This window comes from Microtus oregoni, unplaced genomic scaffold, assembly GCF_018167655.1.
Source record: "Microtus oregoni isolate MIOR12 unplaced genomic scaffold, Mior012 000013F_ref0000133, whole genome shotgun sequence".
NCBI classification, from domain to species: Eukaryota; Metazoa; Chordata; class Mammalia; order Rodentia; family Cricetidae; genus Microtus; species Microtus oregoni.
Window position 1 is genome coordinate 30,812,222 of NW_024543072.1, and position 27,421 is coordinate 30,839,642.

At 45.4% G+C, this 27,421-nt stretch overlaps 1 protein-coding gene across 6 annotated transcripts in view; it reads left to right on the plus strand.

The window, feature by feature from the left end:
- The window catches only part of Pbx1 (PBX homeobox 1), a 310,086-nt gene that overhangs the window by 111,439 nt on the left and 171,226 nt on the right, over window positions 1–27,421 (plus strand). The window contains exon 1 of one of the 6 annotated variants that reach the window (XM_041662264.1): window positions 21,792–21,901. The exons of the other annotated variants lie outside the window; for them this stretch is intronic. The gene's annotated coding sequence lies outside the window, so the exon portion shown is untranslated. Of the gene's footprint in view, window positions 1–21,791; window positions 21,902–27,421 lie in introns of those variants that run through there. 6 annotated transcript variants of the gene reach the window in all.

The following is a 27,421-nucleotide window of genomic DNA, read 5'->3' on the forward strand; positions in this document are numbered from 1 at the left end:
GCGACAACCTAGGGACCCATGTTGAGCTCCAAGAGTCCTGGAGACCTTCAGAAAATTGTATGGCAGAGAAATCAATTACAAACCACTAAGTACCGTTAAGAACTTGTTGCTGATTAATAAAATGGCAGCCATTTTTAAAGATCCTACCACAATTGACCAACCGTCTGGTATACCAGATCTCCGGGCAGGCAAAACCATAGCTAACGAAAGAAAAATGGAAAATGACTTCCCACTCTGAATCCACTTGGTCCTGGAAGTCAAGAGGCCTGGCCTCATGTAGACAACAGCGATCTCAGGTAGTTGTTCAGGGAAAGAAACCACAGCCCTTCCCACAAGAAAGGATCCTTAGCTTAATAGAATGATGCTGAGACTTCATTGTACCAAGGAAGACACCCCTTCCTTTAGCATTGGGGTTTATCGTTTTCCAAATGCTTCCACGTTTACCTAGTCAACCCTCAGAACGACCCTCAGCCCTGCAAGATTAGCAAGAGTAATGCGTTTCATCTCACTGAAGGTAGGGAAACTGAGGCTTAATGATCGAATGCAATGCCATTACATTAACCTAATGTACCTACATTACATTAACCTAATTAACCTGTGTAACCTAATGTCACCTGGAGCCTTTACATCCTCATCCTTGAATTACAAATGATGCCACCAGACCTATTCCCTGGGAGTTTTGTTTAAAACAGTGTAAAGCCATTTTCCCTACAGACACTGAATAGAAATAAGGCCCTCTGGGCCTAGAATACCAACTCTTCAAAGGGACGGTATCAATGTGTTTAAGAGGAAAGCTTCAGGAGTGGGATAGCCTGGGTCCAAAGCCTGCGCCCGAACTCTGGTTAAGTACTGCTGGTGTTATTGTTGCTGTTGGCTTTGTCTCTTTATTCTTCCAGGAACCCAACTTTTTCACTCGCAAGCTGTCAGGAGTTCCTTAAAGTGTAAACCCTGATTCTTAGCACAGGGCGAGGGGTCTGCCTTTAAATGGTCAGGCTGTTGAACGTGGCCCTTTCTGCCCAGAAGCACATATCGTCTGGATGTATTTGTGTTTGCATAGCAGAGTACAATTGGGACAGGCACCTTTGTGGGCACCTCTGATCACCGTCACCCAGTTTCGATGCCTCAGTTAAGATCCTTGCCCTACTTTCCACTCCTTTCCCAATTGGAAGGAACACTAAGGTCTCAGCATGACTTATATCCACGTCCGGGTGGTTCTGGCAGGTCAGGATATCTTTCATGCATAAATTGTTTTAGAATTTACAGAGCGCTTTTTTTCTATGCTGCCAATGATGTGTTGAAGGTGCCGGCTACTCAAAAAAGAAAAAAGATAAAAAGAAAAAAAAATACTGATACCTGCCTTAGGGGAGCTTCTGATTTTCCATTTTGTTGCTGCTGTTGATCTCTTTCTCTCTCTCTATGTATGTATATATGTGTATGCACGCACATGTATGAGCACACACATGCCATGCCCATGCATACAAGAGGCTCGAGGAGGACTTCAGTTCTCCTCTCAGTCTCTGTCTTATTACCTTGAGACAGGGTCTTTAACTGAACCAGCAGCTTGTGTTTATGGACAGGTTGTCTGGCCAATGAGCTCCTGGGTTCCAAGCCCCCACCATTTATTTATTTACTTATTCATTTATTCATTCATTTTGGTTTTTCAAGACAGGGTTTCTCTGTGTAACATCCCTAGCTATCTTAGAACTAGCTCTTGTAGATCAGGCTGGCCTCAAACTCACAGAGATTCGCCTGCCTCTGCCTCCTGAGTGCTGGGATTAAAGGTGTGCACTACCATTGCCTGGCATGTCTCTATCTTTTAATGTCAGGGTAATAGGCACTTGTGGTCATGCCTGGCTTTTACGTAGGACATTGTGACTCAGGTCCTTGTGCTGTGTAGCAACAGAGCTAACTCCTCAGTCCCCAGCCCCTAGTTTTGACATACTAACACACATAAGCCACAGATGATAATGTTCAGTGTTGTGGCTAATGACATGGTGTGGCTTAAAAGTATAATGCTATTTCAGAAACTGAAGCAGTGTCTTGGAGACCAGGGTAACTCGGGTTAGTTCTGTAGGGTGGGTGGGGTAGGGCGAGGATGGAGAAGGAGCCGACACATAGAGATAATGGGGGGGTGGGAATCAGTGCTCAGAAAAGACACAAGTATAACTTATTGGGCAAAGGAAAGGAATGGGCATGAGGAGATGGGCCTGCCTACTATGTGGGGTCAGATTTTACTAGTTATGGAATAGGATAGCGCAAGTTAAGTTCAGATTATGGAGAGGAGACAAAAGAAGCCTAAAGTAGGAGATTCATTCATTCTCTGAAAGCCCATGCATTCAGTAGTTCTTGTTCCATGTCTCAGAAAATGTGTCTGATGGTGAACACACTTATGAATGTCTGAAGCAGAACTTCCTAATGCAGTATGGCATCTTGCATGCCAGGTGGGATTCTAAAATTAAGACCGAGAACCTTGCGGACTTCGGAAAGACAAAGTATAAGTGAAAGGAAGTAGCCGATAAAACCGTTCACCACGCAAAGAATCATCTGCTTTTAGAGGACAAGGCGAATCCTTGCTTGCTGCATGTAAACGTTACCAACAAGGCAAAACATTACCGTCCTCAGATGAACTCGGCTCCCGAGATCGGCATTCTTCCTACAGATGGCCAGCCTCACTGTAATCACACGGGGTGTTCTGTTAGTTGTAGCCAGCGTCAGAGGCGTTGTCTGTGTCTCTATAATTTATGGGACTTCCAGATGACCAAGCACAATTCGTTTGCCAGTGAAACAAGAAAGTTGTGTGTGGTTGCAGTCCTTACAGGAGAGTTGCAATTCTGATGGACAGAGCTGCTGGCTTTCTCCACGTGACCACTTGGGAACTCGGGCTGCTAGCTAGGGCCTCCTGCAACACATCCTTGGAGCTGCTCACTCCATTGCCATAAGCCCTTAGGGGGAAGCCAACCCCACCCCATGGCACTCTGAACTGTGTTTTGTCATGTATTTGTTTTCACTGGCCGATTTGTCCTAATAATTATCCAAGCTAAGTAAGTATGGCAGATTTTTTTTTTCCTACAAAAGATAATGCTGTCTGAAAATCAGCTAATCCCAACACAAGGCTAAGATGGACTTGAAGCGTCCTCTGTCCACAAGCCCCACGCAGCCTCAGCTCTGCAGGGTCATTTTATGAACGTCTCTTTTTTCTCCTGAGGTAATGACAGGCATTGCAAATTCCAGAGACCTGCCCAGAAGTAGAAGAAGCAGACCTCTAAAGATATTATCATTTTAGTTTTTCTGTCACTACAAAGAAGCCAATGTGAGGAAAATGTCTTCACATAGGCAGGGCGGGGGAAATCAAATTCTACATGTATCTTCTGATATCAAGACTAATGTTTTGAGAAATGGCTTGCCAATAAGCAAAGACACCATTCATAGATTTCCCTCCCACCTCTCCCCCTCCTCCTGAAGTTTACACAGGTCTTCACACTCTTAATTAGCCACATCAAATAATTTGTTTCCTAGGCTGGGCTAGCAGGGCGATGTCTTTTTATTTGGGTGATGAATGATGAACCATGATTCAGCAGGGGATGATTCAGGCGAGGAGACGGAGGCCTACAGAATCCTCGCCAAACTCAGTGCTTGTTGTTTGTTTGTGCGTTGCAAGGACAGAGATAGCTAATGAGACTGTTAACAGATAGTCTGATGCTCTGGACACTGGAGGAAGGACACAGCAGCAGGGCTTGGGGACCTCGGGAGACTCAGGAAATGATGACAGAGTGCAAAGACTCCTCTCCAAACAGGCCGCTGGACACCGTGTGTGTAGTCTTCTGGACATTTACTGCAGGGGGACAACTCGCGTTGGCCTTTTTATTTATGAAGTCACAATCAGAGCCAAGGAGATTATGAAGAATGGAGCAAATGCAAAGTCCTTGCACCTGGAAGATACTGTTTTCTAAGGAAAAGTAAAAATGGATAGTGTGCATTTAGCAGACTAAACCAGTAAAAGATGGTTTGTTGTGGCCATGTTTGACTGTTACTTTCTAATGTTGCCTTGGAATGTATCTTCCCTCCTGAGCTTGCAAGCTCTGACTTACCCTCATTTTCCTTTTTTTTTTTTTTTTTTTTGGTTTTTCGAGACAGGGTTTCTCTGTGGTTTTGGAGCCTGTCCTGGAACTAGCTCTTGTAGACCAGGCTGGTCTCGAACTCACAAAGATCCGCCTGCCTCTGCCTCCCAAGTGCTGGGATTAAAGGCGTGCGCCACCACCGCCCGGCTACCCTCATTTTCAAGATGTCTGTTATGAGGCTGAGAGGATGTCGTACCTGGATTCAGGGCTCCAGGATCCTGCAGATGCTGCTGCTTTTAACCCATTGGTCTGATCGCAGCTGTGCCAACGTCTGTTAGAAATATTGGTGGCTGTGTGGCATCAGGTAATGGTTCTTCTTTCTGAATGTAGGTGAGATATGTTTGCTAAGTCTCCCTGTGTGAAAGTCTGGTCTCCCCAAATGTAAGGCTGAGGGGACCTGGAGGTACAGATCAGGTTGACCTTTTCGAAGAATCTAGAACTTAGTTGCTTAAAAAATCATGATCTTGAAGATCATAAGGCAAATATTTGTCAGACATGTGTTCACTTTTTAAAAGTGTATTTATTTTGATTTTGTGTATGATGTGTGGGGGTATGCACACTTGTACTACGGTGCATGTATGTGGAAGTGAGGTGACAACTTGTGGGTTTCCTCCCATGTTTTTGTGGGTTTCAGAAGGAGAATGTGAGCCGTTAGGCTTCCTCAGTAAGGCTTACCTGCTGAGCTATTTCTCTGGCCCCTCATATCCATTTTTTCAAAGGCATAACCTTCCTTCAGGATTTGGGGTATATCTAATATGACTTACTTGTGAATTCAAGTTTATAGGTTCTTTACTTGTTTGGTTTTGAAATTTTCTTTTCATTTATTTTTATTTCTCTCTCTCTATATATATATACTGTATATATAATCTATGTATATATTGTTTGTCTGTATGCATACCACATGCATGCAGAGCCTGGAGAGCAGAAGATGACATCAGATCCCCTGGAGCTAGAGTGGTTATGAGCTGCTGATTTTGGATGCTGGGAATCCAACCTGAGTCTTCTGGAAGAGCAGCAAGTGCTGTTAGCCACTGAGCCACCTCTCCAGCCCCCAGGTTATAGATTCTTAAGGGATTTGCTCGTAGAACACCACCTGGGGATTCTGCCACTTCAGTGTCAGGGTCACGTGGCCTGATGTTCTTTGGTAAGGTCCAGAACTAGAGAAGTGGATGATGTAGCTCAGTGATGGAGTGACCACCAGTCTTGCTCAAGGCCTTGGGTTAATATCTGGCATCACCTTTAACTCTCTCTCTCTCTCTCACACACACACACATACACACACACACACACACACAAACACACACACACACACAGTGAGAGAGATGGGGGGAATCATAACATTTTTTCTATCTTTAAAGAAGTCTTCAGGAGTGTTATTGAACAGAACTAACCATTAAGGTATTATATACATCAAACAAGCTGTTCTATTCGTGCTAAACTGAGTCTGTGTAGTGAAACGTTCCCCATCCATCTGAGGCCTCCCATTGGACCCAGCAGAGAATGGGTCCGTTGCAAAAACCGCGGAGGAATTTCTAGATCATTATTTTCAGTGTTTTGCCTTCGTTTCCTTAAGCAGAACACTGCCGATTCCATGTGCTTCTCCGTATTGTTCATGCTTCCTTCTCGACGTATGACTCTGCAGACATTTACAGAGGGCCTGCTGTGTGTGGGCTTGGCATTTTAAAGTTATACAAGGAAAAACTTGAAATCTGCATTGCAGCCCAAGGATGACCAGGGAATGGGAGGTGGGTAGCGCTGTCTTTCTTTGTGTTCACGAAGTAGAACGTGAAATACACATGTGCACGTGCATGCACCATAGTCACATGTGTACTGTCTAAGTAATATAAGCAGATGTGAATGCCAGGAAGTGGGACTAGTGAGAAAGACATTGATCAATTAATTAGTTAAAAATTATTTAAATTTATTTCTGTTTATGTCTATGAGTGATTTGCCTACGTGCATTTATGTGTACTCTGCACCATAAAAGGTCAGAAAAGGATGCTGGGTTCCCTGGAACTAGTGTTACAAAAGTTGTCAGACACCCTGTGATTGCTGGGAACTGAACCAGGGTTCTCTGCAAGAACAATTGCAATCTTCTTCCCGGCCCTAATTAACATATTAAGTAAGTCTTTTAACTTTTGGTGGGTGAAGGGAGTAATTCTAAGGTCAGTGATATACCTACCTCTTGAGACAGAGTTGCTCGAAGGCACCTCACAGCTTATTGCCAGGCCTAGATGCCTGCCCGTGGTCATATGCACACTGACATTTGCTCTGGATCAGTCATAATGGAAGCTAAGTGAAGGCTGTGCACTTGGTCGGAAACAAACTGTGATGTTTCCGCCATGTGCTTTGCTGCTGTCTTTTTGTTGGGAGATCACTTTAAAAAAATTTTATTGCCAGGCATGGTTCTGTATGCCTTTAATCCCAGCACTCAGTGAGGCAGATGCAGATGGATGACTGAATCTGAGGCCAGCCTGGTCTACAGAGCTAGTTCAAGGACAGTCAAGGTCACATAGAGAAAACCTATCTCAAATTCTTTTTCTCTTTTATTTATTTAATGTGTGTGTGCATTTGCCTGTGTGGGTTTAATATGTGTATCACATGCATGCAGGCGCCATGTGGGGGCCTGAAGAGGGAGCTGAATTTCCTAGAATTGAAGTTACAGGAAGCTGTAAGTCACTGAGTGGTGCTATGGACCAGACCTGGGTCCTGTGAGAGAAGAGCAAGCGCTCTTAACCGCTCAGCCATCTCTCCCATCCCTGATAGAGCCCTTAAGATGTATGGTCGTCTCCAGATTGTTCTTTGTTGTGCTGAGTAGCTACTAGCTAGACCTACATTTAAAAACATTAAAAAAATAATGCTTGCAGGTCCTGGAAGCTCAAGCAGGCTATGCATTTTGCCCAGGTATCTGTAGGTAGATCTTACCTCTTTCTGGCAAATCATGTTTTCCTTGTTTCTTGCCACGTTGTGAAAGCCCTTCAGACATAAAAGAGCTGGCTTCGTTCTTTTGATCTTCCTGAACTCCGTGAGTTCTGAAACTTGAGGAAGATAAAAAAGGAACCCACACATTGCTGTTTTCCCTAACTTTTGAGAAACAATTTCAAAATGACTTGAAAAGTTTGGAAGTTGTAATAGGTGAAGATTGAAAATAAGATCCGGGGCTGGAAAGATGACTCAGTGGCTGTTCTTCCAGAGGACCTGGGTTCAATTCCGGCTCCCACATATCAGCTCACTCCTGTCTATAACGCCAGTGTTAGGAGACCCAACACACTCTCACATAGATATACATGCAGGCCAAACACCAATGTACATTTTAAAAAAAATAGAGACAAGTGGTGGTGGTGCACTCCTTTAATCCCAGCAGTTGGGAAGCAGAGACAGGGGAATCACTGTGAATTCCAGTCCCAGTCTGGTCTACAAAGTGAGGTCCAGGACGGCCAGAATTGTTAAATAGAAAAACCCTGTCTTGAAAAACACAACAAAATAAAACAACAAAAACAAAAAGAAAGAAAATAGGGACTCCGTCACTGAAGACCTGGGTCCTGCTCTGACCCCCCACCCCTTGATTGACAAGGCATGTTAGACACTCCTCCAAGTGTCTTCAGCTAGTAGGACAGAGTGACCTGGCTTTCTCTGGGCATCAAGATATATGAGGATGTACTGCTGAGGATAATACACACCAGCAAGAATCATCACCCTTTCAGAAATCACTTAGAGGAGGAGGATGTTTCCCCATGAGCATCTTGAATCCTTAGGTCATCCTGTGCTGGCAAAAAGAGGTCTGAGCATGGTAATAGCACTCCCTGTTCCCCTGCACATGTATTTACAGACTATATCCCTCTTGTCTGCCCCTGTATAGGAAGTGTCTAAACTTGACATAGCATTTTAATTGAGAGACTCTTAGTGTTGAACTTGACATCCTTACCACAATTATAAGAACTGTCTAAGTGGCTAGAACTGGGTTATTCATTGGGAAGAAACACATCCTGAAAGGCTCATGGCTTCCTCAGGAATACACAGCATCTTCAGCGATGGGATCAAAACCCATTCCTGGACCTTGTTCTGAGAATCCCCATTTCTGTTTCTAGGGTTCTGCGGCCCATCACTGTCCTAAGGCCTCCTACTGTCACAGCTGTTCCATCCCTAGGAGATGGGGACATGGCTTCTTCTCTGCCTGGCTGCACGGTTTCTGATGTTAGGAGTTATTCTCTTCCCAGGAGTCTCATGCTTTTAGTCCACAAAGTAAAGGCTTCTATAAGTGTTGCAGTTGGAGGCCTTTACCTCACCTTATCTCCCTGGGGTAGAAGCAGTGCAAGGTCAGCTTCCTCTGGTGAACACCTAAAGTGGGCGGAATCTCTTATCTCTGATCCCACACTACCCCCTCTCTTCCTTTCTGCCTCTTAGAGCCAGGAGATTATTTGAGTCTTTCTATTTTGCGTCAAAAGGAAAGGGATTCTGGGAATAAGGGGGGAATTAATATTCATCAAAAGTGACAACATTAAGATGTCATAATCCGTGGACCACAAGTCTGTGAAGATTGCATCATTCTCATTTCTCGTGTGGGGGAGCAGGGGCCTAAGTAACGTTGCTAGTCACATAGTCAGAGTCGAATTGTGGCTGCGAACTCTGAATGGTGTGATTCTAGATTTCACGTGTCTTTAGTGTACATGGACTATACCCTCTCTTGCTCTAAGAAGAGGTGGGCACTGCAAGAAATCTCAGACACTGGCCTTCTTGCAACCTGGAGAAACGTCAAGTCCCTATTACCTGTAGTGAACACATGAAGAGCAGCCCTACTCTGGAAAGAGAACCTGGAAGAATTCCTGAGATCTGAGTTCCTATCCGGCCTCAGACAGTGACCACTCATAACTTCAGTGGTAGTCGTTTTAGTATTCTAGCTATTCATGTATCAAATTAAGAGTGAGATTCAGGGCAGGAAACTTGTCAGGGTGAGGTAAGAGGATGTGTAAAGCCCCAATCAAGCTTACGTTCTGTCCAGTGTTATTCGCTATTATTAGTGTAATTCTCAGTTAATATACTTGCTTTAGATAGGCATGTTAGGTTGCCTGGTTATCTGTTAGGTTATCTGTAAGTGTGGGCTGTCCAGTACTTAAGTATTTTGATCTGTGAATGAGCCATTTGCTAGTTTCCCAATGGTCTGTTTTCTGTTGCTATTTTGAAATACTACAGATAGTGTGATTTATCTATGAAAGAGGTGTAGTGCCTTTTGGCTCTGGACATTGAGTGAGGCCAAGGTGGAGCCGATGTACCTGGTGACAGCTTTCGTGTTGTATCATAGCATGGTGGCACCTGGCAGGCAAGCAGCTGCGTGCAGAAGAGGGGGGCATGCAAGCAAGCAAGAGCCAGCACTCGCCAGAGCCAGGCATGATCCCATTCACCAGGGCTCCACCCCATGACCCAGGCACCTCCAACTGTACTCGGTCCCCCACCCCACAAATGGTTGGAATTGAGATTTCAACACATAAACATCTGAGAGATTGACTCAGCCTCGAGGCCAGTTTTCCCACTCCATCAGATGTATCTGTCGTACTAGCCTTCTCCGTTATTATCAGACCTGCCTTTGTATCTGGTGTGGGCTTCAGGGAGACTTCCTGGCTCCACATACTGAACCAGGCATCTGGGAGACAGATGCAGCAGATCAACAAACCAGGCCACTAGAACTTCTCTGGGCTGCCCAGAATGTTCGGCGTGGGAGTGGGGGGATGCAGTTTAAGATTTGATATCAAAAGGTGGAAAGAATGGGAAATGAAGGGTAGGGCTGCAGAGCCAGAGCTATCCATGGTGACCTCAGGTATATTGGGGGTCATTCCTCCCGGGATCCGCTGTTTGATTTCTCTGGTCACACAGCACAGGCCAGCAGGATCCTCAGGCTTGGGTGTGTTTGCTCCAGAGATGTGTAATGTGTTAACCTTCAGAACTCCTGGATGCAGAAGTGGCTTTCAGACTATTTAAAAAGAACAAGAACCAGGCAGTTAGGGTGGATGCTGCCAACAAGATGACTCTGTACACACTCTATTAACACTTAGCCTGCTGGATGTGTGGGAAGTACAGGAGCCAGGCAAAGCAGAGGGTTGTGAGTAGCACTTGCAAGCAGACATGTAATACCAGGCATAGTTATATGTCAGATGGCACTATTGGATGCTCATCTGTCCGATGGTACAGAACGGTTTCAGAAGCACAACGGACAGGGCCCCCAGAGTTCCTTTGAGTGCATCCCAAAACATGTGCAAGGTGTAAGGATGCTTTATAGATTATAGTGGCAGCAGTAGGCAAGGCAGTCATCTAGGAACCATAACCAGAATTGGCTCCTGGGCCTTAGCTCCAAGTTCTTTTTGAGAAACTTATATAGAGAAAATGTGGATTTAGCACACACTTCAAATAAGAAGTCATTTTGAAGTTCTTCTGTTGAGAATTCTCTGTTCAGTTCAATGCCCCATTTTATAATTGGGTTGATTAGCCTTTTACGGTCTAGTTTCTTGAGATCTTTATATATTTTGGAGATCAGACCTTTGTCAGTTGCGGGGGGGAAGATCTTCTCCCAGTCAGTGGGTTGCCTTTGTGTCTTAGCGACAGTGTCCTGAGTGAGGTAAGCCAGACCCAAAAAGAGGAACATGGGATGTACTCACTCATATTTGGTTTCTAGCCATAAACCAAGGACATTGAGCCTATAATTAGGGATCCTAGAGAAGCTAAATAAGGAAAACCCAAAGAAAAACATATAGGCATCCTCCTGAATATTAACCTTCAGCAGGCGATGAAAGGAGACAGAGACAGAGACCCACATTGGAACTCCGGACATAAACCTCAAGGTCCAAATCAGGAGCAGAAGGAGAGAGAGCACGAGCAAGGAACTCAGGACCGCAAGGGGTGTACCCACACACTGAGACAATGGGGATGTTCTACTGGGAACTCACCAAGGCCAGCTGGCCTGGGTCTGGAAAAGCCTGGGATAAAACTGGACTCTCTGAACATAGCAGACACTGAGGACTACTGAGAACTCAAGAACAATGGCAATGGGTTTCTGATCCTACTGCACGCACTGGCTTTGTGGGAGCCTAGGCAGTTTGGATGCTCAACTTACTAGACCTGGATGGAGGTGGGGGTTCCTTGGACTTCCCACAGGGCAGGGAACCCTGATTGCTTTTCGGGCTGAGGAGAGGGGGGGACTTAATTGGGGAAGGGGGAGGGAAATGGGAGGCCGTGGCGGGGAAGAGACAGAAATCTTTAATAAATAAATTAAAAAAAAAGAAGTCATTTTGATAAGAATTCAATGGATCTTTCTTTTTCTTGATTTCATTTTTTCAGCTCTTACTAACTCTCTATTTGTATTCTGCTTTAGGGACCTGCTTTTGTCTTAGGCCCCGTGGCTCTTCTCCCTTGGAATTCCCATGATTCTTTCTAGAAACTCTTCTTTTCCTGGGGACACCTGCCTCTTGTGGTCTTAGCCCCATAGTCTAAGAACTGTGCAACTCAGGCCAGGTTTTTAGTTTTGTTTCCTCTGTCCAAGTCAGGACTGCATTCTTGTTTGTTTGTTTTGAGATAAGATATCTCTAAATAGCCCTGGCTATCCTGCAACTATGTTTGGCCAGACTAGCCTCAAATTCATAGAGATCTGCCTGCCTCTGCCTGAGTGCTAAGATTAAAGGCATGCATTGTTACACCCAGCGAGGGCTGCATCCCTGAAACTACCTTTAGGCAGTTTGTCATTAATTAGAAATTACTGTTTGCATAATTTTTCACATATTTTAAAACGTTCCCCCGTCTGATGAAAGATTCACCAGCTGCTTCTGTAAGTGGGGAGACTCTCGGGTGTCATGTGTGGAGGTCAATAATGATTTCACACTGTGGGTCACTGCACACTTTTAGCTAGCAGGGCAGGCACCATGAAAAGTGAAATGTGGCTGGGAGGTGGGGGCACACGCCTTTAATCCCAGCATTCGGGGGAGACAGCGGCAGGAGAACCTCTGTGAGTTCAATGCCAGCCTGGACTCCAGAGTGAGTTCCAGGACACAGCCAGGGTAACACAGAGAAACCCTATCTTGAAAAACCAAAAAATAAAAGAAAAAAAAAAGAAAGAAAGAAAGAAAGCAAAAGAAATGAATGCTGCTGACCAAAGTTCGCATCATTCTCCAGACTTGTGGATCTTATCTGGCGTTGGGGGCGCCAGGGTGATCCTTTGTAGGACAGAGCTGTCTATATGTCTAAAGAATGATGGGGTACCTGGAGCCACTCTCACGGCCTTGCAGTTGTATCAGGGGACATGGTGCTCCTGGTACTGAGGTAGCTGAGACACGAGGATCCTAGGTTTAGGTCCAGCCTGAGATGCACGGTGAGACCCTACCTGTACAATAAACAACATCTCTCTCTGTGACATTTGCCCCTAAAGGCATAGCCGTTCTCCTGCCTAGCCATTCTTCCTCGCCGCCTTCCAAGACTGGGCGTGCTCTCCCACCTCAAATGACTGGAATCCACAAAGGTAGTTAAGAAAAACGATACCATTTAGTTTCCCAAACTCTTGCTTTGAAGAACACAGGTCTTCAAAGAGATGACTGTAATGCCAAGGTGGGTATCTGCTGAAGTGGCCCTTCTATGTCTATATTCATCTGACTGAGGAACAGGAAGGGGACAGTCCCATCTTGGAGCCAGTGGCCCCAGGGTGAAGCCCAGTCTTTCCCCTGGCACGGAGGGCAGCCCAGAGAGCCAGCGACCTTTCTTTGGGCCTCCAGATATCGAGCCAGGGAATGAATAATTGGGACTCGCCAAAGTGTTTAAACACCAGAATTGAAATTAATGTCCCCTCATTGCTGGGTACGCTGACAATACATTACAGCAAACACCTTCCCAAAGTGAAATGAATGTTTGTTTATCCTCATGAAATATACATCAAAACTTGTTGGTAGAAGAGGCGCTAATGAGGGAAGTGGCTGAGTTTCCTGTTAATTCCAGGCAAATAGCTAACTGAGATGCAGGCTTGCCACAGTTTGCTCTGCGGTCCCCATTCTCCCCATTCTTTTTATTTTATTTTTCCTTCTCTCTTCTCCCCCCCCCCCTTTTTTGAGAGTAACCTGTCCGCAGCTGTGTATCTAGGGCATTAATATGGGTTTAATGAAAACTCCGGTTGATCTGTCCAAAGATATTGATGAGCAGGGCCCGGCCGTATTAATCATCTCCTTGAGGGAGGAAATGAAGGGAATGGGTGAGTAGGTTTCTGTCAGATGCCAATCCTGACGAAGAGATGTTGGAGGGCGGGATGTTTTCTAACCCTCCGTGGCTACATCTATTTCCTGTGCCAAGGGCTGGGCCAAGTGGGAGTGGGAAGGGCATGGGACAGTACAGGAAATTCTGGGACACACTTAACGCGAAGTCATTAAGTGTCTGCCAATAAATCCATTACTGTTAATTATATTGAGATGGCCAACGATCCGCTGACAATATTCCGTCATTGATTTTCATTCGCGAGGGATCGATGTGCTGGCTGGAATCTCTTTGGCGTTTTTATGTTTTCCTTTCTTCTTTCCTCTCCTCCTCTCTCCCCACGGCTGCTCCCCTCCCCGTCAGTGTCTGCAGTAATGCAGGTCCCCTCTCAGGAGATACAGTTCTCTCCCTAAGTGCCAAATGTTTCTTGATAGGAACAAGCTACATTTCTTTATGGCTTATGGCAAACTGCCTTGATTACTTCTACTGCTGTACCCATTATGTGAATTAAATATGTATTCAGTTGCATGCTGCTTGCGATGTTATTGCAGGGTGACATATGGTACCGACTCAATTAGAATGAGGCAGCATTAGATAACCCTGTGATTACATGCCTCCTGACCGGCTCCTCCTCGGCCTCCCCTCTGTGTGTTCGCTCTCGGTGTCTGTGAGGCCGCAGGTTTTCATTATGGCTTATCATCTCTGCTACCTCAGATGTGGGCTGGGGCCTGGAGGGGGAGGGGCCTGTGGGGAAAAAAAGCACATTTGGTAGACAGATCCTATACAGGGGCTTAGAGAAAGGGGCTAAAAATCTTTTAAATACTGATTTTCCCTCCTTTCTTTCTCAAGATGGCTGTCTGTCCTGTATGGAACAATCCCCCAAAGCCTCTCTGTAGTTGTGGGGTAGTTGCTGTGTGTGTGTGTGTGTGTGTGTGAGCCAGTCCTTATCTTGAAGATGATTAGGTTTTTTTTTTTTCCTTTTTAAGAGTACTCCTTCCATGTGCTGATACCCTTTGCCCCATTTTGCAGATGAAACTGAAGACTGTACTGGACCACACACAATTCAAGGTCACAAAGTTGTTTGGTGTCTAAATGAGGAGGCAGAATGAGAATGTGCTATGGAGTGACCAAGAACAGCTAAAGCTTAAAGACAGGGGCTTCCTGTGGACCTAGGCAGCCGGGTGTGGCACCAGCTATAGAAAAATGGGAGCATGTGACATCTCCCTCTAAGTAGTCCGTCGTCTCCCCCCCCCCTTGTTAGCTTTTTCTGTCTTATGTTGTTCTAACCCCGTTTTCTTTACTCGTTATTTCTATTTGCCTAAAAGAGCCTTTAGACTCATTCTCTTTGGTCCCAACCCAGCCACAGTCAGGAACTGATTCAGCCAGAACCAATAGGAGCTCCTGTCACCCTGGGTAGAGAGCAGAGTCTTCAGGTCTCATAGAAAGCCTGCTGATCCCTTATGGCTGGGCAGGGTATTGCACACAATAGCTCAGGTTTTCAGGCAGGAGCACCTGCAATATATATTTTGTGTGCACTAGGCGTTATGCTGGGGAAATGTTAACACTGGTGTTGGCACTGGTCCCAGACAGTTCAAGCCTCAGACTCGGCTAGAGGCAAGGGTCACCTAAGTAGGCTAAGTGTGCCTGAGAACAGGATGGACCCAGAAGGACCACCGATGTGTCTTAGTGTTCCTCTAGGTGGCCACTCAGGCTGTGTTTTGAGTCCAGCCACACTTAGCAAACACAGATCCAGGAGAGGAATAAAGGAGAAAATGGAAGAGCGATAACGAGGCAGGTTTGCTTGAAGGAAATGGGGCCCCGTACAGATAACACCACGCTGCGCCCCAGCCCCCTCTCCCATCACGACAATGATAGCACACTTTATATTTAAAGCCACCCTTTCAAGAACCACTGAAAAGATAAACAAGAAATGAACAAAAGTGCTTATCTGTCGAGGCCAGGTGCGAGAGGCAGAACGGGGTAAATGAGGACAAGGGCGGGAACAAGACTGACCTGATGGCCAACGGGGAACACAAGGATTTATTATAAATATATTTTATATCAGAAACGTATTACCTATTCAGAAACAATATTAAAATGAAAAGGTCTTCAGCAGCATCATCTTGCCTAATCTTCACAGCCACCCCAAGGGGGAGCTTTTTATTAGACTCTAATTTTACATAAGGAAACGAAGACACGGAGTTCCTGTACCTCACCTAAGGTGATGAAGTCAGCAAACTAGTGTCAAGACGAAATTCAGATTGAGTTCTTTCTACTACAGCATAGCCCAGTGGTGCGAATCCAAGCCAATCTGGTTTCTGATTGGGAGCCTTAAATGGGGCACTCTTTACATGTACCAGACGGGGGAAGGGGAGAGGAAGGGAAGGAGGGAGAAATTCTGAATGTCCCTTTGGTCTGTGTAGGAGACACTTGGAGGCCTGACCCTCCCCCACTGCCTTTGCAGCACCCAGTACTTAAGCCGCAGCCCCAGCATGGTCACGCCTGAAGCTGTGTGCTCTGGGCCTGCCGATCCCGCTGGCTGTTTCTGGACGGAGGATGCTAAAACAGATGGCCTCTACCTGGTCCTCCGTGTGGGCCTGAGATACTCTTGGGACCTGCTGGGCAGCAGGGAGCTATTATCATTGTTGTCATGCCACAAAGGGCCTGAGGAGAAATCTGGCATTGAAAAAATGCCAAAAGTTGTTGGTCTTGTAAATGCAGGGTGACATGGCATATATCCTTGAGGGCAAAGAGTGACATTTTAATGACCTGTTCCGGGTAGCTGTCACCCTTTGCTTTGCGCATGCAGGTGCTTTCTACCGAAGCTGCATCCGAGGTCTCTCGTCTTACCTACGCCCCTGCTCACACCTCTCCTATTTCTCTTTGCCCCCACTCCCGGCAGAGCTAGGCAGAACCTATGTTGTTAGCGAGTCGAAAGCATTACCTAGCTATCATTTGGCATACCTATTTGTCTAGTTGCACCTGTGTGCACTTTATAGTTTGAGCCTTTTACGGGGCACTCACCCAGCCAATGGGGAGCACACCTTCCTGTAGACTCCAGAAGGCAGTCTGCTTCTTCAGTCACTGTGGTCTTGCCCTCCATCAAATGGGAGTAGTCATGGGGAGTCTGTGCTAGTGTTTGTTTCTGGGAAGAGTTCAGGTCTCCCAGTCCAACCTTTATGGATTGTGTCCTGCTTTTAATTCCTATGCAGCTTTCTCCTGCATCTTCTGCCGTTCCGTCCCAGGTCCCATCTCCACAGAGCTTCTGGGACTCCTTCAGACTTCCCTGGCCTGCCATGTGAATTCCAGGAACTCTGGTGTACTGGAGTGCTTTTCCCGAGTTCAGATGTCCATCTTTTCTGCTGATGAAGTTCCCCAGTTGACATTTTAGCTCTTTCTCTACAGTTTTGCTGCAGCTGGTGCTGAAGACTCCATTCCTCTTGATTTCCATCTTCTCCTCGTCTTGTCCCCAGTCTCTGAATGGATCTTCTCAGTTATTGTCAGTGCCATTTGCCCCTTAACCATCTCTAAAGGGAGCACCACCTAGCGTTCCCACGCCTTCTTTTATCATCTCAGCTTCCAGTGCGCTAAAATATATCCGCTATAATCACCAAAATCAGGGGCCTACACTATCAGCTCTAAAAGCCCAGCAAGTGCCCCAATGTTCAGATTTAAGCAAGTAGCCAATAAATACTTATTGAAGAAATGGTAAGTTAAAACTTGTGCTTTCATCCTCGATTGACTTCTGTGAATTTCTGATTTGTAGCACAACAGGCTGGCCTCTCTCTCTCTCTCTCTCTCTCTCTCTCTCTCTCAGTTCAACTAACTTCAAGCTTGGCATGCACAGGGCAGACCTCATCAGACTTCTGCCGTGGTCACTCCCTCCCCTGTGTTCATTCCTACGGTCTTCGTCCCAATGAAGAGGTGTCATGTTTGCACCAGACTCTGAATTATTCCATACAGCCCCTCCCCCGCCATCAATAGTTATCCAATTTGTATTGATCCTGCCAGCAAGCATGTATTGAGTTCTTCATGCCTGACTGTGTGCCAAGTAAGAGATCAGAAAGGTAAACATATTGTATTCCTCATCTGTCCTCTCTCCGTCTGCCACGGCCCTAGGTCAGGCTCTCCCTGTCTTTCACCCAGACAGCTCTGTTGACCTCCTCACTGGGATCTCTGCCCTTGATGCCTTCAAAAAGTCCATCTCTCCAGAAGCCCGTCAAGATAGTCAAACCAGGCAAAGCACACTTGACTTAACCCTGACTCAGAATCCGTGGCCAACAGCTCCACTGTCAAATGCTCTGGCGCCACACTCAGTTATGAAACGTCTCCCAAGGGATTTTCATAGTCACAATGGTCCAACACCTGAGATTTGTCAGTCATTTAAAATGTTCAGCTAATTCAAATTATCACCGTAGACTTGTTACCTTCATTCCGTTGAATTGCAGTGGAGTTTCCTGCATGGAAGCGACGGAGTTTGTGTTCAGCTGGGTGGGATCTGTACGCTTCTTTGGGAATTCTTCTAGGGGTGTGTCCCAAGTCTGGCTCTCATGATTGCATGTGCCTGCACAGTGGATGGACACAGGTGGAAAGTCTATGGGCTCATCGTAATCTAGGTTGGCCGTGTCATCTAGTTTGATGACCTAGTTTCCACCGTTTTCTTCTGTCTCCACAGACAGCCCAAACAGATGGAGTATCCTGAGTGCCTTAAACATGCTGGGTTTAAAAAAGAATGCTTTTGGAGATTGTCTATTCTGCCAGTAATTCCCCATAGCTACTGTCTCCATAGAGAACCACGACTCGTCATGAAGGCCTGCCGGAGGAAGCATCCTGTCTGAATGCGCCTCTCCATTCATTCCTTCTCCTTAGCATCTGATTTTCCTTATACATCTTTTCTTTGTAAGGCTACATAGCATTTTTTGTATATTTGTTTTCCCTTAGGTTGAATGCATTTTGGCATTATTAGCTTTTCAATTATTAATATTTTAAGGACAGGTTTGGACACGTGACAGTTACCTTGTAATTTTGTCCACTGACGCCAACAGTCTTATGGTGGAGTCAGGCCTAGTACATCCGTGGTGACTATGTGGCCTTGACATGTTGCATGAAATATAGACATTTTGTTTTTTGTTTGTTTTGCATGAATTGCATGCTGAAATCGAGTAAAGGATTTTTGGTCTGGTAAAAAAAATATGTAGAATGTACTAAATGGGAGACATATTGAAAATATTATGTAGATTTCATCTAGGACACAAAAACACACAGGTCCCAATGAAACAAGGGTATTTTATGCAATGAAAAACATCAGACTGTTCAGAGAACATCTTATTATTAGTTTTTAAAAAATCTTTTCTTACATTTATTATTGTTATTTTATGTTTTGTGTGTACATCTAAGCACAGCGCTTATGTGAAGATCAGAAGACAGCTTAGGAGGGTTGGTTCTCTCTGTCCACCACATGGGTCAAGAGAATTGAATTCTGGTCATTAGGCTTGGCCATAACAAGGTGCCTTTACCCACTAAATTGTCTTCCCAGCCCCACGAAAGTTATCTTAACAATTAGCAGAGCCTGGTGACATGTAGGTTTAGACAGGAGGAAAATTGTGGATGGAGGACGCCAGATATTTGGATTCCATAGAAGAGGGAGGCGGCTCAGTATAACCTTAAGCTGAATGACAATATCAGTTCCCAGGTGGTGGAGGGTGTGGCCAGAGATGATGCATTATCAGGTAACTGCTGTAAACTGGCTTTGCCTGGGAATTTACTGTGTGCAGCCTCGAACTGGACTGAGAAGAGGCCCATCTGTGTGTGTGTGTGTGTGTGTGTGTGTGTGTGTGTGTGTGTGTGTGTGTGAAAGCACGTAGGTTCTCTTGTCTGGTTGCCTGGAAAGATGGGTTTGGTATTAAATAAATAAAGGACTGAGGAAATGGACAGGTGTGAGCAGTTTTGTTCCTTCCAGAATGTGGAAGTTCAGTGACTGTTTTGACACTATCCGGGTACTTGTTTATTTCATTTTGAACTCCCTCCACACGCTCAGTGTTGCTGAGGGTGGAATCCAGGGCCTGGGGCAACCCTAACCCTAATTGTTGATTTTTTTTTTCTCTTTGGTTTTTCTTCTCTGCTGGAATCATGCTGTATTTTGAGGCAGTTCCTAGGTTTTTAGGTCTTTGCTAGGCTGAGCCCACTGGTTCAAGAGCTTTCTTTTCAGTAAGAGGCCTGAAGTTCCCATGAGTGGTATACCAGAGTTAAATGGCAGGGAAAAAACTAGGTGTTTTGGATCATGCATCTGCTTGTCAGGCTGCCTAATTTTTCTAGTGTCTACTCTTCCAAAACTCAAAGTGGGACTATGCCACCTGCTTCTGTGGCTCAGTGATGGGCTTATTTAGAACTTACGTTCTACGAGTTGGTTCTTTACTCCCTGAGAAACCTGTGAGTTTTGTTCTGCCATTTCCCCCATCACATTAACCAGCCTTGTGCTGGGAATGCTTGGACACAGGCCAGCAGACAGATTAGACAGAAATTAGCAGGGTAGAGATTGGATCCTGCTTTGAATGACCACAGGTATTGAGCCTCAAAAAACCGAAAGTGTGGTCGTGTCCCATCTCCCTCTCCTTAGGACAGCTCTGCTCAGACACTTTCCCAGGTTAGTCACACTGTTCATTTTCAGACTTGTAAGTTTTTGGTGTGTGCACGTGTATGTGTGTCATGTGACATGGCACTCATGGAGTTCCGAGGACAACTTTCAGGAGTTGGCTCTCTCCTTCTACCACATGGCTTCTGGGACTCAAACTCAGGTCGTCAGGTTTTGCAGCAAATGCCTTTGCTGGCTGAGCCATCCCCTGGACCCATTTTCTGACCTTAGTTTCAGCCGTCAGTTTATATGCCTCCCCTTCAGTTGTTATAAACTTTTGAATAGAAACACTTGCGCCCACCTATGTATCGTCCTGTGATGCTTGCTTTACGCATACGAGTCTTAAATGCCAATTTCAAGGAAAGAAACATGAAAGGCCCGCTCCTCTCCGGCGGACACCTTTAGTCATTGGGTGCGCTAAGGTTACCTTTGCTTTTTGTCAGCTACATAGAAAAATTGAAATATCAAGGAGAGCTATCGGCAGCAGTTACAAAATAGGGTCACTTAAAATAATGAAATAAGCCGGGCGGTGGTGGCGCACGCCTTTAATCCCAGCACTCGGGAGGCAGAGGCAGGCGGATCTCTGTGAGTTCGAGACCAGCCTGGTCTACAGAGCTAATTCCAGGACAGGCTCCAAAGCCACAGAGAAACCCTGTCTCAAAAAATAATAATAATAATAATAATAATGAAATAATATCACTTAGCCTGGTTGTGGTCTTTATATTGCCACCCCCTACACATACACCCTTAAAAACATCCTAAAAGGGGCTGGAGAGATGGCTCAGAGGTTAAGAGCATTGTCTGCTCTTCCAAAGGTTCTGAGTTCAATTCCCAGCAACCACATGGTGGCTCACAACCATCTGTAATGAGGTCTGGTGCCCTCTTCTGGCCTGCAGACATACACACAGACAGAATATTGTATACATAATAAATAAATATTTAAAACAAAATCCTAAAAACAAAAGTGATTTTTGACTCAATAAGTTAGAAGGTTTGTGACATTTGGAATTAAACTAGGCCAGAAATGAAGTGTCCAAGTCTGTTGGTTTTCCCACCAGGTCTCAGCCTTGCTGTGTCCCATACAATCTTAATGGTGTCTCATGTCTGCACTTCCGATTGGTATGCTGACGTCACTCTCAAGTTATATAGAAAGTAACTGACTTGAATTTGCAGGGGTCTTCCCCTGCTTAGGGATGGGAGAAACAGGCGGGTACGAGTAGTCTATGTGAGTGAGTGTCTCATGGTTCTCAGTGTGTTCTTTGCTCTGAGAAGAAAAGAAAGAAGAAACAAAAAAAGAAAACTCAGGCACAAAACTCTGGCCTCTAGTGAGCAGTGGCAGGTGGGAAGAAGAGCCCCATAGTTGAGTGTTGAGATGCAGAGGGACCTTTTTACCCTAGGGAAATGGTCCTGTTGGCAAAGGTAATGATACACAGGCTAGTTCTTATTTACCAAAGTAGTATTGCACACAGCACCTCCCATTATCCTCTGAGAGGCAGCCTGGGGAGGTGGCAGACGGAATTACAAATATCGGTTTGGCAGCGGTAGATGAGAACATGTTCCTTCCTTCCTTTTTTCCTTACCCTGAATTTGTTTCTCTACAGTCACATCTTATCGTTCAGGAGCCAGTGCTGGCACAACTGCCATGTTTGAGGCAGCCGAGAGCCAGGGCGGTAACACAGTGAAAGCCCAGGCACTTAACCAAGCTGGGGCACTGACTCACCAGGGTACTGGGGCACTGACTCATCAAAGCAACCTCTGTGAATTTTTATTTTCGCTTCGTTTTTACTGTGTAGATGCTTTCTTTCCCAGAGTATACACATGTCAGTCATCAGCATTCTCTGGATTTTGATTGACCAGAGACAGCATCCTAAATTACAGCAGGTGCCGACACAGGTCACCCTGTGGCCCAAGGTCCATTCTGTTCTCCCCAGGAAAGGTAAGAACAGCACAGAGGTTTCCGAAACAGAAACCTGGGCTAGGGAGTGGTCAGGCTTGGCTTCTGCGTGTTCTTCACTGTGGTTCTGTTCCACTCAGAACCGAGGGAAACTTAGGAACACAATAACAGTAGGAGGGTTCAAAAAGGCTAGCAGACAGGGGCTGGGTAGAATAGGTCAGAACATTCCCATGTATACACAACTGGCTTTCATTCTGGTAAATGATTTCAGCCATGAAAAAGAAGCCAAATAATAGCCAGGATTCTATCTCTCTTACCTAAATAGTTTTTTTAAAAAGAAGCTAACTAGAAACAAAACCTGTTTTTAGAAGATAACCCTCCATCCGGACAGGTAGAAATAGAAGCAGTTTGATAAAACCCCAGGAACAGAAGACAAATTTTCCAGATTGACTGATTTTTCAGTAGTGTTTATTTTTCTTATTTCCCTACCTGCTCCTGGGTTCCAGAGTGTTCCTTCTGTGCTGTCTTCCCCCAGAACAAAGGTGGTAGACCAAGAACTATCTCCACCATCCCCCTCCTATCCCCCACTCTAGCAAAGATGACAGCTATTTAAGAGTCAACGTCTAGGTAAGCAGGCTGATACCCACCCACGCTCTGGTCTGTGTTGCTTTGTACCTCTGGTGCAGGTGGATTGAGGGCAGTGGAGTAAATATTAGTCTTTGGCAAAGGTATGGAGGAAGGGAAAGGGGGAGGCAGTCACAGAATGAGAGAGCAGAGCAGGGAAGACACTCCTTTGTCTGGATGGGAAATAAATGCCTGGATGGACCCTCCAGGTCTGTTAAGCATCTCTGGTATGAGAGAGAAAATTGCTCTTTCCTTTACTCTCACAGTCTCTCATTCCTTATCCTTCCTTCCTCCTTCTTTCCCTCCCTCTCTCTCCCTTTTCTTACCCCCTCCCTCCCTCCTCCTTCCCTCTCTCCTTTCTCTTTGTAGAATAATATTAAAAAAAAAAAAAAAAGGACCCAGCAGAACGGGAGCTGTGATGCTGTCGTCGCTGGCGTTGATGTTATTTATTTTCCTCAGTTGGTGCTCTGGAAGCCTGGAGTTGACAGAGCGGTTTTGTAGAATAGAAACATTATAGACTGTTACTGTCAGAGTGTTAAATGTGATGGATAGAGAAATAGAGGCGAAGGAGGGGACTTAATACTGAGAGCCAGGGTGCTCATGGGAAAATAAACCATCCGCATATAAGAAATGAATGAGGTAATGTGGCGGGAGGTAATGGGCTTTCGCAACACGCCGGAACAGAGATGCTCGTTACAGGGTGTGCTTAACCCTTGGCATGCTGATTTCCCTTTGTGGGTTCCCGGGGCCGTTTTTGCTGGGTCCCTCTGTGGGAACCCATGTGGGGCTTTCCTTCAGGCAGGGAAGCGGCATGCTTAGAGGAGTGGAGACAAACGTGTTCTTAATAATGCTGCATTAGCAGCCCGTACATCAGAGAGCTTGGCAGCTCTTGAGGGGCCTCGCATCCCTGTGGCGGCGTGAGACAGAGTGTGCCAGCATGGCTGGCTCAGGAAGAAGCAGGGGCGGGCATGTCAGGGGTGCACCAGGCTCTGCTGAATTCTCTGTTGGAGACTCGAGATGAGTGCTTTCATTACTCGGGAGTGTTGCTTGGATCCCTGGTGATTCTATACACTTGATATAGCAAGTGCCCAGTGGACTGGTGTGAGATGGTTTTACTGGTGAGCTGGGGCAGAAGAGCTCCTCTGGTCCTCTTTCCGTTTCTGCTTTTGCGCCTGCTATACTGGTGTCATAGGTGACCTGCTGGGGGAGACCTGGAGCCGGCGGGATGATGCAGAGGCCCAGCCATTCTGGATGAGATGAGCAAAGCACCCCAGAAGCCTGCCGAGTCAGTCTCTCATCCTGTGACTGGCTTGAGCACTGACACTTAGTTTGTCTGGCTGTGAATTTCTTCATTAATAACATGAATATAAACCTACTCCATAAAAGTATAGCCAGAGTAAACATGGTGATCAAAATTTGGCAAGCCACAAGGTGTGTAGAAATGTTATTATTTATGTGACTTAGGTAAAGAGCACTACCCCAGAAATAAAAGTTTCTGGGCAGCATCTTCTGCTTTCCTCCCAATACGACTGTCTCTGATGTCAAACGCTGTGTTCATTAGTGAGTATGCAGTGACCCCAGCATTGAGGAAGTGAGCTGGAGGATCACCATTGGACTCCAAGTTCTAGGCTAGTCTAGGCTACATAGAGCAAGATCCATTCTGGATCAAGCTATGCTGCAGAGTGAGACACTACCTCGAAACACAGCTGCAACAATAACCCAACGATTAAAAGCTGAATTCCTTAGTTTTGCCCTATATGTAAGTAGCAGCTATGTAGAGGATTTGGGGGTTCACATGGTTCCATATTTGAGTGTCTTTGTGTGTGAGTTCAAAGGATTTCTAAAGAATATAATATTTCTATTAATTCTTTCAAAATTTCATGCAATGTATCTTGATCATATTCATCCTCTACACCTCCCAGATCCCCCTGCCTCGCTACCTGCTTTCAACCTCCTGTTCTTGTTTATTTTTGAAAGATGTGTTTATTATATATATGAGTTTTGCATGCATGAATATTTTCACACCCTGTGTGTTTCTTCTGGTGTCTGCGGAGTCAGAGGAAAGCATAAGATTTTACAACTGGAGTTACAGATGGTCAGGTGCTATTATACCAGATGGATGCAGGGCACTGAACCCCAGACCTCTGCAAGAGCAGGAAGTGCTCTTAACCACTGAGTCATCATTCCAGCCCTATTTATTTATGTATTTATTCTATGTAATAACTTACCGAGTCCAGTTTGAGCTGCCCGTCTACCCACAGAGGTGGGGGCATCCCCTGGAGCCAGATAGACCTACCAGTGGCCACACCCTTAAAGAAAACTGACAATCCCTCTCCCAGAAGACATCACTTGTCAGTAGTGATTCAGACGGGGAAGCAGGGGTATGTGAACTTCAGCCTTCTCCATGTTAGAATGTTGACTGGTTTGATAGTTTTCACAGGCAACAGTAGCTGCTGGGAGCCCATGAGTACAGCAGTCTGGTCACGTGCAGAAGACAATTGCCCTCTGGGCCTGTCTACCCTCTGGCCCCAACCTTCTTTCTGCTGCCTCTCTGCAGTGACCCCTGAGTATAGCAAGCCAGTGATGTAGATGCCCCATTTGTAGTTTGGTGTTTATTTTCTCCACTTTGATCGGTTGTTTCTGCCTTGATTCTATCCATCGTGCAAAGACAGTTCTCTGATACAGACTGGGAGCAGCACTCTTTTATGAGCATTGAGATACACTTGTGGGGGGCAGTTTGATACTGTGTCCATCCAATGAAATAATATTAATAGGTTCACCCTTGGACCTGTGAACTCTCCAAGAGCATGAATTCTTGGTTAGATTTGTGGTACCACACATGTGTTTCTTCTTGTGGAGTAGACTTTAAATCCAAGGAGAAAGTGGTTGGTTGCTGCCATGATATTTGTGCCAGTATTGCACCCACAGGCCTGTCTTTCAGCAAATAGTTTTTGATGACATGAAAACAGGTTTATGTCCTGTGGGTCCTTGGTATCACACCGCCACCTTCTGTTATCAGCCACAATGCTTCTTTCTGGTTTTCCTTATGAAATCTCAAGAACCTATTGAATGGTAGAGAATTAGTAAACTTTGACAACGCAGACAAAATACATGGAGAGGGCGTTCAGAAAAGTTAAAGTCTATGATCACGAAACCACAGACTTCCAGTCCCAGCGGGAATTTAAGAGCCATTAAGGTGAACGAACATGAGTGTACCTTTGCTTGATGTATGGCTCTTTTGTTTTGAAGGAAACAGAGAGAGAACTGAGGGGAGCAAGGTACCCCCTCCCATTATAATGTGATCTATCTATCTATCTATCTATCTATCTATCTATCTATCTATGATCTGGAAAAAGGCACTGTGTCTTTGTGACCCTGAACTTCCACTGCGAGGGAACAACAAGGAGGAAGATGTCCCAAGCTCACATGCACAAACCTGACACTCAGGTCTTTGCTGACTTTGCTCACCATGTGTATTCTGTTTCTTGGCGTCACCATTCTGGTCCAGTTGCTCTGTTCACAGACACCATTTGACCTGTGCCCTTCCTGCCAGAGCGGAGCTGTGTTTGAGTATCTGTACTCACTGGAGCACATACTGTGTACGCATGTGCATATGTATATGCATATATTGCCATGGTTAATCTCATGATCTCAGAGAGAGACCCTGTCTATTTGTTGCATGCCTTCCTTTACCCCCAAACATACACATACAGCGCGGTTCTTTATTAACATGAACCTAAATTTATTTCAGCCACAATGACTGGTCAGCCACGAGCCCATGCATACCTACGGCAACTCGACTACTTTTCATGCTGATCGCAGCTAGTTATTAATCTGAGCCCAGGAAAGTTCCCATTTGGTTCTGTGTAGCAGCAATGCTCTGAGATCTGAGAGAGGTCGTGAGGAGAGGGACGACCCGCCCCCTCCTGCCTTCCCTCACTCCTCCACACAGACCCAATGGCACCCGGGAGGACTGAAGTGCCATGTTCCAAGGGCTCTGCCATTCAGAGCAACTTTCCTACAAATCTCTTTTTATTGGCATTTCCTCCAATTTAACCAGCCCTGAATTGCATTTGAATCAGTTGAGAGAAAAAGGGGGAAGGAGATGGGAGGAGGTCTCCCCCCTCCCTCTCTCCTGGAAAAGCAGTCACAACCAGCTTTATTTGGTAAAATGCTGCAATAGATGCTTGTCAGAAATAATTTATTCCTGTTAGCTGTAATCTGAAGGAAAACAGATACAAGTCCTATAGTTAAAAAAAAAAAAAGCAAAGTCGACTTGCTTTCGCTGACAGTACAAAGGTGTCATATACAAGAAGGATTGACACAGACCAAGGGGTCTTGTGGGAAATATGATAATAACTATAAAGAAGACAGATTATTCCCCAGTTGCCAACATTCAAACCTTTTTACAGTCAGTTCAAACATATAAAACTTTATTGCTGTAGCAGAAAGGGGAACAATTTCTGGTCGCACAGCTTTCCCAGGGCTGGGTTTATACTGTCTGTGTTATTGCTCTATAGTGGCATTTTAAAGTTTATTGAACAAGACTTTTACAATTGAAGGAAGTATATAAAACTGTAAATTTATTAGATTTTTCAGGATAAGTGCCCTTTCTAGTTGTGCTCAAGAATTCGGAGCTACGAGAAACTGCTAGTTACAAAACTTATTAATATTAAAGACAGAACACGCACGATTTGGACCCTAACTGGTCTAAAAAAATATTGTTGTGTTACTGAGTGTCAGAGATACGGGGTTGTAGGATAGGATGGGTGTACACATAGAGGACCAGGTAAACCAAATGTGTTTATTTTTCACTAGCTAAAAAGTTAACATCTGTGTATCTTACTTTATTTGATTTTAATGCCGTGGGTCAGTTTACTCCTCTGTTTAGCCACGGGTGTCTCGAACTAAATGTTCCCTCCTCAAACTCCTGCTGTC